We start from the raw sequence: 19,462 nt of genomic DNA, 5'->3' as shown, positions 1-19,462 counted from the left end.
AATGAATGCTGTCTCATGGAGGGATAAAATGAGTCTTTTACTAGAGTTTGCCAAGTTATTGCAAACCAAATAACTGTCCCCTGACCACTTAGCCACAGTGATCCATGTGATGGTCATCTCCAGGCTAGATTTCTGTAACTCGCTCTATGTGGGCCTGCCCTTGTCATTGACCCAGAAATTGCAGCTGTTACAAAATACAGCTTGGAGGGCCTATATCCAGCCTGTGCTGAGGCAGCTGCATTGGCTGCCACTTGCAGCCAGGATAAAGTTCAAGGTTTTGGTTTGAACCTTCAAGGCCCTTCACGGTCTGGGCCCCACATGTCTGAGTGACCGCCAGTTGCCCTATGCACCCCGAAGGGCTTTACTCTCTGTGGGTACTGGTAGGTGATTCCTAGCCCTAGAGAAGCATGCCTGGCTTCAATTAGGGCCAGGGCTTCTTCGGACTTCAGGTCCGAAGCTTTGGGTTGAAGCTCCGGCTGAGCTTCGGGTCCTGCGGGAACTTACTGTGTGCTGCAAGACCTGCAAAATAGAGCTCTTCTACCAGGTCTATTGTTGAGGTCAGGGCAGTGAGGAAGATCGTTGCCCCCCCCCACACACACACACTAGTATTAGCATGTGGGTTGTTTTGCCAGCAAGGGCCCTCCCCCTTCCCTCCCCCATAGTAGGTTACTGGATTATTGGCGTGGGGATCGAGGTGTTTTTATCACCTTGTCTGCTGTGTTTTGCTGTATTTTTGAATGTCCTTTTAATGGGAGTTTTATTGGGTTTTTATCAAGGGCTTTGTGACTGGCCACAAGCCATTCTTGGGAGTGGCGGGAAATAAATAAGCAAACAAATAAATAAATAAATAATGTTTACTTTCATGTGTGGTAAATATATAGTAAATCAGAGGGTTACTACTAATTAGGGCCAATTTGAACATTCAGTTGCTAATGTGATACCTTCCCCTTGAAGCAATATGTTTGAGATTTCATCTTGGTAGTTTTGATTGAGGTGCTCCCACATCAAAAGCATACCCATGTGAAAAACTCATATGTCACAGAAAAGGATTTCAAGTAGTTAATGATTCAGATTTGAAGGCACTTTAGAATGAGCAATGTCTAAATCTTCCAAGTAGTGTCTGTACTAGAGGATTTTATGGTGCAGTCAGAAAACATTCTCACCTGCTTCCCACTGCCTCCGGTGAGCATATAAAAAATGCTTATGTCCAGTTAACATAGCATGCATGTTATTATGATGCCAGCAATCTTCTTCAAGCAGAATACAATTGTCAAGGCAGCACCTGCATCCCTTAGGCCATCTGTTATGCATCCAGTGGTTAGATGCTCAGTATATGAGCTCATAATTCATCGGTGTTGTGCCTTGAGATATTTCTGCTAATTGGTTTCTCGGTGCCACGGAACCTCTGTTAATTAGAGTTCTTATTACCCCACTGGGTAAAGACTATTGCATGAATGAAGGCACAGAATCCATACAGACTATTTTAGAAAGCCAACAAGAGTCCTGTTGAGAGCCACCCCTAAATTATTCCTGTGTTGGCCTTCACAAACACTTTGTCGGCAAACTCAGATCAGCTGTGTCCAAATAACTTCCACCTATATAGGAATCCACAAGTAAAACAAACAAACAAAAAATCAACCAACAATGATTCTCACTCCTTATGTGGAACCTCTTATGTGGAACCCCTCACCCCTTATGTGGAACATCCACATAAGAGGAGAGAATCCTTGCAAACTTCCTCTCCCGTGTTTTCACACTGCCTCATCCCGGCTTTTTGTCTCCTGTCGAGGTGGCAAGGGAAAACAATGCAAACTCCCCCTGCCCCTGCTCCGCAGCTTGTCAATCATCACAGGCCACCAATCCCTGCATAGCAGTTGTATCAGGGACTCAAACTTCCTTCCCCCCATCCAACCCTGAAATTAATTTTTTTTTTAAGTGCACTTCCTTGTTGCTATGGAGAAACACCACAACAACGAAACATTCTATCATATTTTGGGAATTCTTTGTGTAATGGTCTCCAAATTTTGGAGACACACCAGTTAAGAAGAGCATTTCTAGTAGCTCGCTTAAACAACTTTCCTTCAAATGTCACCCGAGGTAGATTTTTGAAGATCCCTCCTCAGGAGAGATACTGTTTACATGGATGTAGTGTCCCTGACATGTTGCACCATATACTTCTGGTGTGTCCTAAGTTTGAAGTATTTCGTCACCCGTTAGTTAATCATCTGAAGAAATTGAAATTCAGCTGTGTTAATGAGAAACACTGGATTAAAATGATACTAAATGTGAGGGACACAGCAACTATTATAAAAGTAGCAAAGTTTTACTGGCAATTTTAAATGAAAATCTTTTATGATAGATTTTACATCTGAAACTGTTTGAAATTTTCATTTTATGCTTTGCAATTTTATGCCAATAAAGGTACTCTGAATCTGATTCTGGTCTGCATTTATTTTTGGGTAGATTTCTGATAGGCTGGCCATGGTAACTGGACCCCAATGAGTGATTGTGTGTTCACAGTAAAGTTCAAAAACAAAGAACGGATGCCTAGCTGATTGGGAGAGGGCTGCTTCATCACATGTCCCCCCCTTTCCCGTTCAGACCCCACTGCCAGAAAACACAAATGAGAATGTATCTTGACTGCCCAATCCCAAAATTGACCATGCACAGTGAGGGGAACATTTCATTTTTACATGGGGAGCATAGCTTTGCAGTCTCACAACAATTTGGACTGCACCATTAAAAGAAAAAAATCATGAACAGGAAATGAAGAGGGGAGGGCGGGTGCAAGGGCAGGCAAAATGCTGCCGAGACTGTTGTGTATTTCTCCCTTCACACAGGCTTGCCCCTGTTTGCTACCCCGACTGAGATTTGACAATTTCCCTCATCATGGAGCAAATTTGACTAAAACTTGTGCCAGTCATTTGAGAGCTCCTGGTTGTTGCTGATGCCACGTGGAAGCGACATTAAAACACGAGAGCAATAAGAGGCTGACCTGGAGGCAAATTCCTCATGTGGAATCGGTCCCAGGAGACAATGGTAACACTTCAGCAACATTAACGCTGTGTGGAATGGCCTGCAGGCTAAGTCTACATCACTGGCACAAGCTATTCACCATACAGATATGTAACATTCACACAATACTCAGACTGCTCCTATATAGTGATTTGTTATATCAGATTGCTGGGCACAAACAATGGAGAAAGGAGTGAATCATTTGGGTATGGCTGTTGCTGTCAGAAACCAATTGCTGGATGAGTTGGATGCCTATCCTGATCCAAAAAGTCAATATGAACATTCTTAAAGAGCTTTTCAAGAACTTTTTTTTTTTTTGCTGCTGCTGCTGCTACTGCCAGGCCTTAATTGGGTCTCTAGAACTTTTTCCCCTGAACGGCTTATTTCTGACAATATATTAGCAATTAGGAAGAGAATACTTGTGTCTAGAATGTCATTTTTATGTCTCCCTACTCAGTGCCAAGTGTCTCACACTATTTGATTGTATTGCTTCACACTGAAAATTCACCTTGAGTCTTTGTGAGAATGGTAGTCTATAAATAAACATTTTATAAACAAGGGTGCCCAGGCCAAAAATGATGTCTTCCATGTGAAAAGTGTCCTAGCATATCTTCCATTGGAAAATAAGCATTTATTTTACAGAGCAAAGATATTGTACAATTTAAATAGTAGGATTTGATGAATCTCTATTCCAATCCAGATGCTCAGATATTGAGGTAAAAAGTGTCTATAGCAGAGGCAGTCAAACTGCAGCCCTCCAGATGTCCATGGACTACAATTCCCATGAGCCCCTGCCAGTGTTTTCTGGCAGGGACTCATGGGAATTGTAGTCCATGGACATCTGGAGGGCTGCAGTTTTGACTACCCCTGGTCCATAGGTATGTCAAGGATGAATTGATAGGGGCTCTTTAATTGTCCTAACTTTTTCTGCATCAGAAGGCCTGCTGTTCATTATTGTTGTTGCTGTCTGCACTATAAGCAGTGGTTCCCCAACCCCCGGTCCAGAAAACCGGTTCTGGTCTGTAGATCAGTTGGTACCGGGCCGCGGCTCTTCCTCATCCTCCTCCTTGGCTGCTGCCCTGCCACTCTGCCTCCGGCTCACCTTTGGTGCTTTCTGGCAGCCGCCATGGCTGGGGCTCCCCCTAGGTGTGGCACTGCACAGCTGCTACTGGCAGTGCCCCACAGCAGGCGGCGGGTACTCAGGGGCGCCGGCGGGAAAGCAAGTGGAACAGGAGCTCAGGCGGCGGCATCCCTCGGCAAAAAACTACCCCTCCAGGCCTCAGAAAAATTGTCGTGTTGACCGGCTCCCGGTGATAAAAAGGTTGGGGACCACTGTGTTAGAGTACATATTGCATCAAATTTTGCTTTCAGAACGGCATGTGTGCTGTGGTATGTTAATGTCACAAAAGTTACAGTGATTATGACAGTTGTTCAGGACAAGGAGTGCAAGTTGCTGGATAAAGAAGGGGGTTCTTCCACTTTTTAACTCATGCATACTTGTAAAAATTGAGAATGCGTCTAAACGAACATTAAAAAAAAAGAAGAGCACCTGGTCTTTGTAAAAGTTTTTCTTGGCTGGAGTCTTGCCTAGTTATTTCACCTTTTGTTACAGAGTCACTGATGGGATTGGCTTGTGGAGCTCCTAAACCTTGACTGAGTCTTACTCAGTGCTGTCACTTCTCCCATAATCCATGGCAGCTTTACTGCTAATGGTTCTCACTATCCTTATAGTTTACAACTTGTTCCTTTTCACTGAAGGCCTTGATTCTATGAGGCCTTCAGATGGCTTTCACTGAACAGACTTCAAGCTTGATACTCATAGAACAAAATGGTGCCTTGTACGATCTTTTGATAGTTAGCTTACCTGATATCAGATCAGAAATTAATTAGTTAGATGGATCTTCATGTGTATCTTTTGTTTCCCCCCCACACAACTATCAGGCAAATTTTGTGTTATGTATAGATGTAATATTAACCTTGTATTTTAAAATAGTAAGTTCTTTGAAGAGGCTGTACTATTTTTCTTGGTTTGAAACAAGCATTCACTAGCAATTTTAGATATAAATGTTATACAAATGAAAATTCTCCAAGGAGACCTCCAGTTGGTCTCTCCTTGTACATTTGGATGAGTCAAGCTTAGATATTATCTAAATTTAATTCAAATCACATGAACCTTCTTCCTACTTTTGCCATGTTCTGCATTTCCTCTTGATTTTGGCAAACGTCTATACCAAGCTCCCTCACTTGAATAAAATACAGGTTTTTAAAAGCTTATAATTGGCAGTGAATTAAATATCCAAAACTCATTGAGAATTATTAAGAAAAATAAAGCACAAACCCAGCATTCTTTTACAAAAAAAATTAAAAGAACCTTGATGCATTAAATTCCTCTGTAACTCTTGATCAAACAAAATTATAAAATATGGTGTTTGAAAAAGGAATGCATGTCATAAAAGCATCCATACCTTCAAAAAGTAAAATCGGCAGCTAATATGGTAGTAAGTCGCAGTAAGTGATGCCTCTGCATTTCCAGTTTGGGAGGGGGCTCATTATTGACTAGCAGGTGGCGACTGTCCCAGTAACGACGCAGACCCAATTCTGGCAACAAATTGGCCGCAGCCGTTTTATTAACCTGGGCCCCTCTGACCAGAGGGTTGGCCCGCATGTGGTAAGGGAGCCTGAGCCTTGTCAGCCAGCCGGCTGACCACCACAAACCGCGGCGCTCCGGCTCTGCACCTCACTCCCAGCCAGGAGGATGGGATGCCTTCCGCTGCGGGATCCCTGGGAAGCGCCGTTGGAGGACCCAACAGGCGTCCGCCTCCATTGGGTCCCCACGTTCGCTTGGCCCCGGGCCCCTGGCCTCCCAGGCGGGTAGGCCGCGCCCGGTTAAGGCCCGTCTCCTTAACAAGACCCCCTACTCTGGGGAGTCCTGTACGCAGATGGGCTCCCCGCCAACAGGCTCCTTACCTTGCATGACCTGCGACTGCGACGAAAAATTATAACAAACAGGGAGGGACGGGAGGGAAGCTGTTCGGGCAGCGTGGTCCTGGGGAAAGAGGGTGGGCTGCTCGCACGCGGCCGTTTAAGGCTGTCAGCCCTGCCCTTCCCTCCCAGCGCGCCCCGGCGCGGCCGGCTGACGTAGCCGGGTCTGCGTCGCTCCCAGGCGCCTGCGCCGCATCAACGGCGGCCACGTTCAATCGTGGCCGCTATTTTCTTAAAATGTTTATGTACCCATTTATACCTTAAGTCAGGGGTAGTTAACTTGTGGTTCTCCAGATGTTCATGGAGTACAATTCCCATGAGCCCCTGCCAGTGTTTGCTGGCAGGGGCTCATGGGGATTGTCGTCTATGAACATCTGGAGGACCACAGGTTGACTTCCCCTGCCTTAAGTGTTTCTGGGCCCAAGTTCTTAATATCTTACCATTTTGAGTCCCAGAACACTGAGCCTAACTCAAAATGGAACTCACATCTGCCTCAATGCAGCTACTCAACCTAGAACTGCTAGTTCCCCCTTTCAAAGTCACAAGATCTTACCTTAGGACAAGAGGAAAATAGGTTCCTTTGAACTCTGGTTCTGGAGATTTCATGGAACTAAAAAGTCACGAACAAGAAAATACTAGAACATAAATGAGATCATGACATGAGAACAAGCAGGAGGGTGAAAAAGGAAGCATTTTCCTGTTTTGATCATGCTATTAAACAATTGCATTATTGCACATGCTTAGATTTAACAAAAGGAAGGGAAGCAAGGCAATCACCTCTACAGACAACCAGGCAATCACAAAGAGACAGAAGACAGGACCAGTTTTCTCTACCCTGATTTCCCTCCCCATGATGAAAGCATGTTTACGATGGAGGTCATTTGCTCTTATAACACACAGACTCAACTGTAGCCTCATTCCAATTCACCATGTATGAGCACAGTATGTACATAAGGAATACCATAGTAGATCAGCCTGCACATAAATACCCACACAAAAAATATTCAGAGTAATTTTCAGTATCACACTTTTTAATGGAGAAGGGTGTTGGGACTAGTATCTCAGAGACCCAGATTGTTGTTATTAGGTAGACCCCATGGACAATGATCCTCCAGGCTTTCCTGTCCTCTACCATTCCTCGAAGTCCATTTAAGTTTACACCAACTGCTTCAGTGACTCCATCCAGCCACCTCATTCTCTGTCGTCCCCTTCTTCTTTTGCCCTCAATTGTTCCCAGCATTAGGTTCTTCTCCAGGGAGTCCTTCCTTCTCATGAGGTGGCCAAAGTATTTCAGTTTCATCTTCAGGATCTGGCCTTCTAAGGAGCAGTCAGGGCTGATCTCTTCTAGGACTGACCGATTTGTTCACCTTGCAGTCCAAGGGACTTGCAAGAGTCTTCTCCAGCACCAGAGTTCAAAAGCCTCAATTCTTTGACACTTGGCCTTCCTTATGGTCCAACTTTTACAGCCATACATTGCAACTGGGAAGACCATAGCCTTGACTGGACACACTTTCGTTGGCAGGGTGATGTCTCTGCTTTTTAGGATGCTGTCTAGATTTGCCATAGCTTTTCTCCCCAGGAGTGTCTTTTAATTTCTTTGCTGCAGTCCCCATCAACAGTGATCTTGGAGCCCAGGGAAATAAAATCTGTCACTACCTCCATTTCTTCCCCATCCGTTTGCCAGGAATTGAGAGGGCCACATGCCATGATCTTCGTTTTCTTGATGCTGAGTTTCAAGCCAACTTTTGCACTCTCCTCCTTCACCCGCATCAACAGGCTCTTTAGTTCCTCTTCACTTTCTGCCATTAGAGTGGTATCATCTGCATATCTGAGGTTGTTGATATTTCTCCCTGCAATCTTGATCCCAATTTGTGACTCATCTAACCCCGCCTTTCTCATGATGTGCTCCGCATACAAGTTAAATAGGCAAGGCCTTGCCGAACTCCTTTCTCAATTTTGAACCAATCCATGCCTGGTTCTTACTGTTGATTCTTGACCTGCATATAGGTTTCTCAAGAGACAGATAAGATGCTCTGGTATTCCCATCTCTATAAGAATTTGCCACAATTTGTTATGCTCTACACAATCAAAGGCTTTAGCATAGTCAATGAAACAGAAGTAAATGTTCTTCTGGAACTCCCTAGCTTTCTCTATGATCCAGCATATGTTGGCAATTTGATCTCTAGTTCCTCTGCCTCTTCTGGAAGTTCTCGGTCCACATATTGCTGGAACCTAGCTTGTAGGATTTTGAGCATAACTTTGCTTGTATGAGAAATTAGTGTAATGGTGCGGTAATTTGAACATTCTTTGGTGTTGTCCTTCTTTGGGATTGGAATGTAAACTGACCTTTTCTAATCCTGTGGCCACTGCTGAGTTTTCCAAATTTGCTGGCATATTAAGTGTAGCACTTTTACTGCATCATCTTTTAAGATTTTGAATTGGAGACCCAGGTATGAATACTCATTTGTGCCATAAAAACTTGCTGAGTGTCCTTGGGCCAGTCATACTCTCTTGAGTCTAACTTACCTCACAGGGTTGTCATGAGGATACAATGAGAGGAAAATTGTATAAGCTGCTTTGGCTCCATTGGATAAAAAGGCAGGATAAACATGAATTAAACAAACAATTATTTCCACTATCTGAGGATGTTCACTCTGTCCTGAGAATGTTTTTGTTTGCCCTGTATATTTTGACCTGTTGAGTATTTGGTGCCTCATGAAGTCAGTATTTTTCCAGTTATTTGTTCTCCCTTATGCCTTTTTCAATTCTTCTGTGAACACTATTTTTTAAATTCCCGTCAACTATATTGCATTGGAATCACAGCCTCTCATTAATTCCCATTTTAGCGTGTTTATACCGCTGTTCCAGTGGAATGTGGCTTCTACTGTTTCTTAGAAATAGCCATTTTTATTCAACTAAGATGAGGCCAACACTTCCTAATTGAGAATACTTTTGTGTTGACCAGGTTATATTCCCAGGGAAATTGTCTAACAATTACTTTAAAACACATTCTATCCTGCACAACCAAGCTGTAACTATGTGGGGTTTTTTGCATTATGATTTTATTACTTGAAATATGAGTCACAGCATGCAAATTTATGAGTTATCTGTCTGGCTCAGCTTATGGTCCTATTAGTACATTAACAAAAAGATGTAGGTGGCCAGACTGACACAAGTAATGCATAAAAGCATGATATGATGGCTGATGATTTCTATTGGGATTGACTTGAAATGGGGGAAATGGTGACTTGAAAACATTTGTACTTAAAGAAATTCAGAATATGAAGTTAATAGGTTTACCTGCTTTTGTCTTTTTAAACTGAATGTAAATTATATGCAAATTATAACAGTACATGTAGCTGAGCATGAAAGGTACCATTTGGTCTCTGACATGTTGCTAATTTCCATTGTGAACTTTGACAGCAGAATGTCTTATTTTACAGATTATCACTGCATTAAAATATCATGATCGAGGGAAGATGGAGAAAAAATTGACAAAAAGACTAGTGAGGTTATTCACATCATGAACAGAAACAAAGGATTATTCCTACCATAGTTTCTTGGCTGTTTGGTCTCACCAATCATGAGCCACAAGTCAACCTGTTGTGTATAAAAATAATATTTGTGATAAAATCTGATGATTAACTTGATTGGCTTGTTAAGAATTCAGATGTGTTCCCCTAAAGCATAACAAATGGTTAGCACAACTGAATGGGCAGTTGTGGAGAAATGCCTTTATTTGTTCCAGCTCTCAATAAAATAACCTGTGATGTTGATGAATTGCATGTATGACCGAAGAACTATTTTCAAATTAAATCAGTGGGGACTTTTTTTTTTTTTTTGGATACTCTGAAAACAATATTGTCAGCGTATCATAAATTACTTTGGAACATTCCGGCTGATGGTAATTACATTTGAGTGAAGGAGTTTGTGCTCGGCAGAGAGTCAGAGTTTTAGGTAGCCTGTGAAACTGGTCAGCTGAAAGCTTTCAAGTGGACCTCTGGCAGTGACAAACTTGCTGTTTATAAAGAGGCTTTGTCCCACACCGAAGACTAATAATGTTTGCAATTATCTGAGAACCTATAATCACTTGCTTACTTTCATCTTGTGTGCAAATGAAGCTGGGAACCAAGGTGAATTTAGAATCTAGTTATACATAAGGTTTAATCATGCACTCTTTAGTTCTTTGATGTCAGTGGGAATTTTGTATGACTAAGGGAATACACGATAAGACTGCTGAGGCTAACCTGTCACTGCCTTTCGCAAGTAGAGTAGCCAAGCAAATAGTTTTTACTGTAATACAGAAACTTATTCTAGGCAAATCTCAAAGGCAAGAAATCCTATGGACAGGAAATAGAGAGCCTGAAGGACTGAACATGGGCCATGGAGAAAGCAGAGTATAAGGAAATAATTTCATCATTATGTTCTGGACTATGAAACAGCTAGTTATAATGCTGGACAGTCTGGTAGAATGAGAGAATAGGCACCGCTTTTCCTAGGCATATATACATTCTTGCAGATGATAGCACATTCTTCTGGCATAAGGATATTTTTTTCCAGCACAAGAGGCTTTTCTGCCAATAGTACTACTGTCGAATGTACAGAGAGGTAAGATGAGACCTAACATCAACATCTTAGACATTTCCTAACAATCTTTGACTCAGTGGGAATGTGATGATTAGACCTATAGGTCTCGATCCTACACTGGATATATCCTGGCAATTGGCAGGGGATGAAGAGGCCAGTTTAGGCTAGCATTGAAGATGGTGTCAGTTCTGATGCACAACAGCAGTCATGTCATGGCAACCGGGGGATGCAATGGTATTTGGGCAAAACCTCTGTAGAAGAAGTTAATTTCACCACAGAATTTTTACCCAAATACCAGAGTGTCCCTTATTGCTGGTGATGTGATGATGTCACTTCTGGTGTATGAAGGAAGGACATTGCCACACTGGCAGCAACACCAGCCTCCCTTGGTCGCTAATAAGTCACCCCACTAGTCAGTTCATTGGGAGTAAGGGGAGGAGCACTGGGGTAAATAAAATGTCCTATACTTACAGTGCCATTGCTGTAAACTTATGAATACCAGATTAATGTCAACATTGGGGGAACATTGGCCCGCATGCCCTGTTTGTTGGCCCTTCAGGGCAATGCTTGGCTACAAAGTAAAAATAGGACACTGGACTAGATAGACTGCTAGGTTGATTCAGCTGCTGTGCCATGGCATAAGATCACTCAGGAAGTACTTGACAACTGGAGGTCAAACTGCCTCTCAGCACTGAAAGGCACACCTGAAGTATCAGCTCATTGAGGCTTGCAGTAGCTAGATATTTTAAAGACCAGGTGACCAGACTGATGTTAAATAAGGCATTTAGTGTGGAGGAAGGGAAGTGTAAAAACTGCCTGCCAGTGAATGATTTTGCAATAGAAATAAGATGATTATAAGTATTTGAATGGCTTTGCTGGAAAATCTAGGTCTGGAGTGCTATGGTGTATCTCTTTGATATACTTTTAAAAAGAAATAAACCGTGGCTCCTTTCATGCTGAATTCTTTCTTTTCTTTTTTTAAACAAGAATGTTCTTCAAGTAGCTTTCAACCAACACGGCTTTGTGTATCTGCCCTACTGGGGTCATGCCTTCTAGTATAAACTGTTCTGTCTCCTGACATGAGCTGTATATTTCTGTTGTAATAACACTGAGGGTACAAAGCTCCTCTCTGTGCCCAGTTTCTTCCACAGAGTAAGCTACACTGTGAAACAGCCTATCGTGCAATTTCAATTAAAGTATTTTGAAATGGGGTTTCTCCCCAACACACACTTCATGTGAAATGTGAATAGATCCCAATACAGACATATGCACATGTGTATATCATGCATTAAATTGCCCTATTACCAATTTTTGCTTCTTCAGAGTTTCACTTTTGTTTGTCAGGGGATCTTTTGTTTTAAAACCCTGTCCCCTGCAGATGTGCTCATTTGGTGGATTCCAGTATGCATACAGTAATCTCTGAAGGACTTTGACAAACCACAGCAAAGAATTTAGTTCCAAGGTGGGTGTTGGGATAATATATTAATACCACAGCAGTGAATGGAACAAAGATCCTTTTGTATGCTCATATAATGAGGCCAGTAAGGATGTGAGCAGAGAAGGTGCCACCTTGAATACTATGTATTGCTATATGGTAGTCATAAAAGAAAATGTATTTTTAAGCATGTGCTGAAATTAAATTTGGAAGAGATTAACCTTTAAGAGAAGAGTATGAAAGAGCATTTATGAAGGACTGAGTGTTATATGTCGCTAGCATTAAGTGGGCCAATTCATACGCTGAGGGAGAAAAAAGTCATGTGCAACGTGGTCTTCTGTCACCATTCCATTTCAGAATGGAGGAGGAGAATCATGTGTGCATGTTTACCCATATTACAAGCTGCCCACACAAATATTGCATGTTATTGGGAAGTCTAGGCTTCTGTACATGACATTCTAGCTTCTGTCTGCCAGAGGTAGGGATTGGCACAGACAGAAAAAAGGCAGTTCAGTTTGTGGTCCATGGACCACCAAACCCTGAATCAAACCAGATTAGGAAGTTTAGGACATGGCAGAATGACCCACTGGGCACAGACTTCAACATGCAGGGGTTCTCCATCTGACCCTAATTCAAACTGGTTTGGTGAAGATTGGATTACAGAGGCCTGAATTGGAACCTCCCAAAGAAGGTGCCCCCAAGAAAGAGCTGTGGAAGACCCTTTAAATGAGCTATGCAAGTGAGCCTGAGACAGCCAGGCTAGCACAAAGAAGCCTTCCTGCTTTCATCCACTGTGATTTGTGATTCATTGTGAGAAAGTCCTTGTGTGATTAAATCTCTCTGTTCTCTGAGGCTGTGAATGTGGGTAGGCTTTGCTTGTATCTGTTGAAAGGCATGGGGAAAAACAGAAGCAAAGGCCTGATTTTCAAAATAAGGAGGGATCGAGGCAGAGGCTTTATTTCCTCCCCCCTTAATAAGGCAGCAATGCCAAACAGTCTGCCTGCCTGGTGGACAGGCAGGGGGGTAAAAGAGGCACAGATCTATGGTTTGGTCCTATGCCACAAATGTTAGGCAATGCTAGCCATTCAGGAATCAGGGAAAAACAATTTCCTAGCATTAGATTGGTAGGACTGTACAGATTGAGAGGGACAAAGGCAGACAGCTCAGATTAGGCCATGTAAGAATCCAGATTGATGATGATGATGATGATATTTTGATTTATTGCCTGCCACTCTCGGCCTAGGCTGGCTCACAACAATTTACAGTTTAAAACCATAAAATAGAAGCAAGGATGAGCACGAATCAGATCATCCCTTGCAAGAATGAACTTTAGATACAGAATATGTTATTCTTCAGCAACTATACAAATCCTACCCCAGTACTCTTAGCCCTGATAGTGGGGATTATATGGACATCTCTGACTGTGAAGGTGGGGAGAGGGGGAGTGATGCAGGAACTAAACCTTGCCCCATCCTTCACCTTAGCTCATTGCTTTAACTTTTTTTTTTTCATGGAATGGCTAAACATATGGGAGCCTTGCTGGGAACAAATGATGAAAACCCAAAGATTAGAGAGATAAAACAAGTGGAAGGATTATGGATGGGCATAAACCTAGAGTAACATTTAGGCACCAAATGAACTGGTTTGGTGCATGAGGTTTGTGACATGGTAGACCCCCCAGCAAGCTAGAGACATCAACCTTGCAGAGGATCGTCAACTGTCTCTCCCCTGCTCGTCAAGTTTGGAGAGGACTGGGTTTACAGGGTTTAAGACCTCCCCCGCAAAAAAGTGCCACCAGGAAAATGACTTCTAGAGAAATGACAGCTGTAGGTTCAGGAGTATATCGAACTGACCTTGTGGAGGATAGAGACATCCAATTTGCAGGACAACTTCCCGTGATCCTCCTCTTACATGCATTTCTGGTTATGTGCACCAGTAGAGAGGTGGTGCACAGCCTCACAAGATAGCTACTCTGCTCCTCTCACCTGGAAAGGGCCTTTATTTTCTAGGAAGTGATAGCATGAAAAGGTTATGTGACCATCTCAAGATATATTAAAAGATATTTCTGTAGTTCAGGCATATCAATGGAGGATTAATATAGCAATAATAAAACTGTAATTCAATTATCCTTCCATTCCCAAATTGTCTACCCAGTACATTAAACCAGAGCTTTGCTTACTTATTTAATGAGCTTCCCTCTTGGCTGAATCTATCACTGTCAATTACATTTATTATGCAATAATGAACAATGCAGGATCTACACCCAGCCAGTCTTCACTTTAATGGATCATTAAGTTTTCAGATCTAGCCTTTCCTTTTCTTCTCACTGCTATTTTTGCACATTGCCAGAATGTTCATTATCTCAGCTATTAATCTCATTATACAGTTTGCACTTTTAAAAGGCTGTGAATGGTCACACAAAATAAGAGTGTATCATAGAAGAGCAGAATACATTGCCAGGTTTTTGAGATAAGTCTCTCTGGTTCTTTCGGAAGGCTGCTATAGCATACTGACTACTATGGACTGAGCAAGGATCAAGGAAATCCCCCATTCAGATTTTACCTCTGCCCTTAGGCAAGTATTTCTCTCAGCTGCCATTGCTCCTCCCCAATTGGCAATATGGGGATAATGATACTGCCCAATATTGCAGGGCTTTCCTGAGAATTGAAATAGATAATGTGCATGCAACGTTCTGAAGTCTAAAAACACTGCACAAGTACTAAATAAATCTAATATATAATTTTTAATCAGTAATTCCAAGGCAACTTAAAAAGATAGGGCAGAAAGAAAGCGCTGTATGTTAGAGAAGAAAGAAAAGAATAAAAGTACAAAGAATAGACATATCAAACTAATTACAATTGATTTTGATTTCAGTCTTCCGTATCATAAGGCATCACTTACTAATTCAAACTTATCTTTTATATCTAAATAATGTCTATATATCTATATCTCTTAATATAAGTAACTTCTTATGGATGTCTTGCAACACAGAGATAAAAATAATTTGCTGATGTGCTTTTAGAGACTAAATTTATTTAGTTGGACTTTTATTATTAGAGACTGGGCATTTTTTTTAATCTCATGATTAAATGTTGCTTAGGAAAATAAAATATTAAAAGTTGCTTAACAAAGTATAATCATCTTATGTTTTCTAAATGTCCCCATTGAGCTGAAATGATTTGTGGCTTCGTTTTGAAGAAGAGAGGAACTGGCCCTCTTTCCTCTGTGCCAGCCATATGAGGGCTTCCCCCTCATTCCGGTTGCATTATTACGGTTTCATAATCCTGAACATTATGAGCCACACCCTTTCCTTGCATTTTTTGGCTCAGCATTTCAAAATAGGAATGGGTTCCACTATGAAGTATCAGATGTGTGAGATGTGAGATAGTATGTGGTGCCTTGTTCATGCACTTCTTCTTTTGAAGAAACACTTCTTTTGATGTTGAGGTCTGTGAGCACTTTCTTGGGAGATAATGTGACTCAATTAAGTCATGGTTCAGTTATAGGCTTACAGAGAGAGTTATTTTCATAATATGGGATTGGTCTTGTAAATTAACTAACCATATAAGGCTGCTGGATCCACAGCTTGCATCTCTATTAAGATCTTCCCACTCTCCTCTTTTCTCTCCCACTTATCCTTGGCTATCTGTGTCTTGTGTATTTGTGTACATGTGTATACATGCACCAATCAACTACATACTTACAGTACATCCTTTATTAACATCAGGAGGACCAATTCTGTCTGGATAAGAACTTTTTTCACATACTTTTATTATTGCCACCTGGAAAACATAAAATATAGTTGATGAAATGCTGAAGTTTCATCCTAAACAACTAAAAATCTAGGATTGTAGCTTTTAAAACTGTATCTGTTTAAATGCTATGGTTTATGGGTGTCATTGCTACTAAAATTAATCTAAATTATTAGCTGGCTCTTTTTTTAAAAGAGGAAAGGAAGCAGACTGCTGGGTATGGTATGCATGAACTTTGTGAACAGCAGTGACACAGTTGGGGTTATACTATGGCAGGAATCCAGAAAACAGGCATGAGCACTGTAGTGAGATGTCACCTCAGACCACAAATAACCTTTGTTACACTCGCAGCTTTGGAGGACAAATGTATAATTTGCACTCCATTGATGTTCATAGAATAGTTTAAAACTTCCTCTCCAGGTACAACAAATACCTGTGAGTCTAGATTTTCCAGATTAAATTTCAGAAGGAAACCCAACTGTTTTGGCAGGGAATGCACTGATATATTAACGGCTAGCTTGGGCAAGACAAAATGTTCTAATGAGAGTGATAGCAGAGTTTTACATTCACAGTGGACCCTAGAAGCAACTAGATTCTCCTGTAAAAAGTCTACCAAACAGAGGCCATTGCAAGTGTTAGCCAGTTTATCAAAACTACAGGGACTGTGTTATCACCAGTTATTGCTATTGTGAATGATTATTGCCTTGCAGGAGGGCATTTTGGGCTCAAGGAAGACACGCACACATTTACATTGGCTTAAACAAGGCCACAGCTTTATTAATACTCCACAGGAGTGTTGGCACAGCATGGGAACTTGCAGTTAGAAGACCACAAGGACCCGGACCCAGAAGCACCCTGGAGTCCATCCGGATCCCCCGCTGGAAACACAGATCTCTGCTAATGGGATCCCATCCACAGGAAGAGCCAGTGAAGCCCTGGGGCCCACCCGGTTCCCCCACCAGGAATGTGGGTCCCCTTACCACTGGATTCCCACCATAGGGAACTGTTCACCTGGGGCACCTAGAGGAAGCACCCACTTCCCTTGACACCGCCCCAGGCCACCCGGAACTGTAAGCCCTGGGGTACCAAGGAGAGGCACCTACCTCCTTCTTGGTCCCAACCCAGGCTACCTGGCACTGTGAGCCCCAAGCCTCTCCAGCCGGATTGACCCTGCTCACAGACCTGCCACCTCATACGGAGGTCCCCAACCTGAGGAGTCCAATGTGCAGACCGAACTCCCCCCAAACAGGCTCTATCCCATGCCAAAATCACCAGCTGTGACAAAATGCAGTGGCCATACAGACATAAGCTTAACAGCCAACAAAACGGTGGGTGGGAGGAAAGCTGCTCAGGCGGAGAGCCTGGTGCAAGAGGCTGGGCTCCTCTATGTGGCACCTTTTAAGGTGCCCTGAGCCCATGCCGAGGTGCCAACCAGGCTAGTGCAATCCTCTCGTGCAGTGCTGCCCTTCCTGCCGCCTTAGAACTCCCCCCCCACGTGTCTTCTTGCCACTCGCTCCTCCGCTGCATCACTGGCGGCGGCTGCTAAGTCTTCGCCACTTTTTATTACTAGTCTTGATTGCATTTAAATATTATAGAATAATCTCAGGTGCTGGAACAAGTTGTCTTTTCTCTTTTTGTGCTCTGTACCAAACATGTACCAAACAAGTAGGTCAGCTATCTAAAGCAGGGGTAGTCAAACTGCGGCCCTCCAGATGTCCATGGACTACAATTTCCAGGAGCCCCCTGCCAGCGAATGCTGGCAGGGGACTCATGGGAATTGTAGTCCATGGACATCTGGAGGGCCGCAGTTTGACTACCCCTGATCTAAAGAGTCACATCATACATCTGAGGAAGAGGATTTTAGTCCACAAAAGCCTCTTCTGGAATAAAAACTGTTTGTTTTTAAGGTACCATAGAATTCGCTTTTTTCCCTGCAAAAGATTAACATGGCTTTCCCCTATGGAATTTGTTACCAGGTAGGTGTTGAGAAAAGGGAAGAGAAATCCCTTGTTTGAGGGAACAAAGAAGAATTTCAAGAATGAGAGGAGATTCCATGAGAGGCTGCTTAGGGGAAGATAGAAGACTCAGGGCTTGATTACATGAGACATAAGCAAACACATAGAACTGGCAACAGGATAAACAGCCCCCTCATCCCAGTCATTTTTTCTTTCAGAAGCAGGTGGAGTGAAAGGGAGGGAATGGTTAATCTTCTCCAGCAATGGTACCATGCTTCAGAGCCAATTTGCCCCCCTCCCACCACCACCATTTTTAAGGTAAGTATCTGATCATGTATCAAATGTGAGTTGAGTTGGAGGCTTCCCCAGCCTGACTCCTATTTCATGCCTTGTGTAATCAGACCCTTAAAGCCATGCAGTAATAAACAACTATGTAGTTCTCAAAAAGTTTTCTGTTGCAGTTGATAGAACTGGGCTATCAGAGAATAGCTCATTGAAGCCTGGTAACTTGGGTAATTTCCTGGGAAAAAAAAAGAAAAGAACAAGTTTTAAAGCCCGCTTTCCCAATAAACACTCTAATCTGGGGGAGGGATGGTGGCACTGCAATAAAGGGGGGAGAGAGAGAGCTTGAAAGAAACGGCTGGAATAACTAAGAAATTCTGAAACATGTTTAGTTTTAGGCCATGCTTCAGACTTTTTGCACTGTTTTCTTGCTGTACATGCAGTAGCATTGTCTGCCCATTCTAGTGCTACATTTATGTATTTCAGTTTCCCTCCAAATTTCATTTTTTCTTTAAAAAAAATTGCTCCCTCTAATAGCTTCAGACTTTCTGGAAATTTTGTGCCTATAATGTGGCACCTTAAAGACTGATAAATCTGCAGTAGCATTTGTTTTTATGGCTGCCTTGCATTTCAGCAGATGCCTGAAGTAAAAGGGCAGTTTCAGTGTGGATCTCCTCTGCAGCTATCTAGCCAAGTAAAATGATTAATCAGATAATTCTCCAGAAATCCCTTTAAAAAAGAGATTGTTTATTTACATGTTTTGTCAGTTAACTTTATCTAGTCCTGAGAATCAGCGATAAAGGCGGATTATAAATATATAAAACTAAGTAAATGAAGAGTACAGGGTTGGTGTGTGTTGCATGTATGTAAATCTGCACGAGTCCAGCCAGAAATACCATTTAGGGACTTACAAATCCAGAAGAAATAATGTGGGGGTAAATCCAGCACATACACACCGAAGAACAACCAACAATGGCCTCCAGTGGCGATTACACATGTCTGTAGGGGACTCAGCAGAGAGATAATTCAATAGAATGTGCCCTCTGAAGGACCATTTCCTTCAGGGGAGAATAACTCTGTACTATGGAGATAAGTTGTAATTTGGGGAGAATGCCAGGTTCCACCTGGAGATCGGCAACCCTGGGAGAGGAGCAAACTGGAGCTGCTAGAAGTGAGCTGGTTGGGGCTGGGGGCAGGAGCTGGCAGGGCTCCCCTCTCCCTTGTAAGTCCTGGCACACCCCATTGTTGTCATCCATATCAATAAATGACATCCCTGTGTGTGCAGCGCAAACTGCCACATTGCTTTCTTCCTTTTTATTGCAGACATAATGGCATTATTTGTTCAAATCAAATCATTTTATACCAGTTTAATTGTACGTGGGGCAGAACTCTACAGCAAGGAGGCAGAAAACAGGTAGCTGTTCCAGTTGTGTAATGGGACTGATTACAGCTTC

The 19,462-nt window shown here is 42.5% G+C and overlaps 2 long non-coding RNA genes across 2 annotated transcripts in view; one reads left to right on the top strand and one right to left on the bottom strand.

Annotated features, from left to right (window-relative positions):
* LOC143843597 (uncharacterized) overlaps positions 1-18,164 on the top strand; it is a 72,030-nt gene extending 53,866 nt beyond the window's left edge. Inside the window, exon 6 of the long non-coding RNA XR_013233606.1 lies at positions 17,945-18,164. This is a non-coding gene — a long non-coding RNA (uncharacterized LOC143843597). The remainder of the gene's footprint in view (positions 1-17,944) is intronic.
* Positions 13,873-19,462, bottom strand: part of LOC143843599 (uncharacterized) — a 45,370-nt gene continuing 39,780 nt past the window's right edge. The window contains exons 3-4 of the long non-coding RNA XR_013233609.1: positions 15,724-15,801; positions 13,873-14,024 (exon numbers count right to left, since the gene is read on the bottom strand). This is a non-coding gene — a long non-coding RNA (uncharacterized LOC143843599). The remainder of the gene's footprint in view (positions 14,025-15,723; positions 15,802-19,462) is intronic.

The sequence above is a fragment of the Paroedura picta genome, chromosome 8 (genome assembly GCF_049243985.1).
Source record: "Paroedura picta isolate Pp20150507F chromosome 8, Ppicta_v3.0, whole genome shotgun sequence".
NCBI classification, from domain to species: domain Eukaryota; kingdom Metazoa; phylum Chordata; class Lepidosauria; order Squamata; family Gekkonidae; genus Paroedura; species Paroedura picta.
Note: the sequence above shows the minus strand (reverse complement) of the source record. Positions and strands in the feature narration are given on the sequence as shown.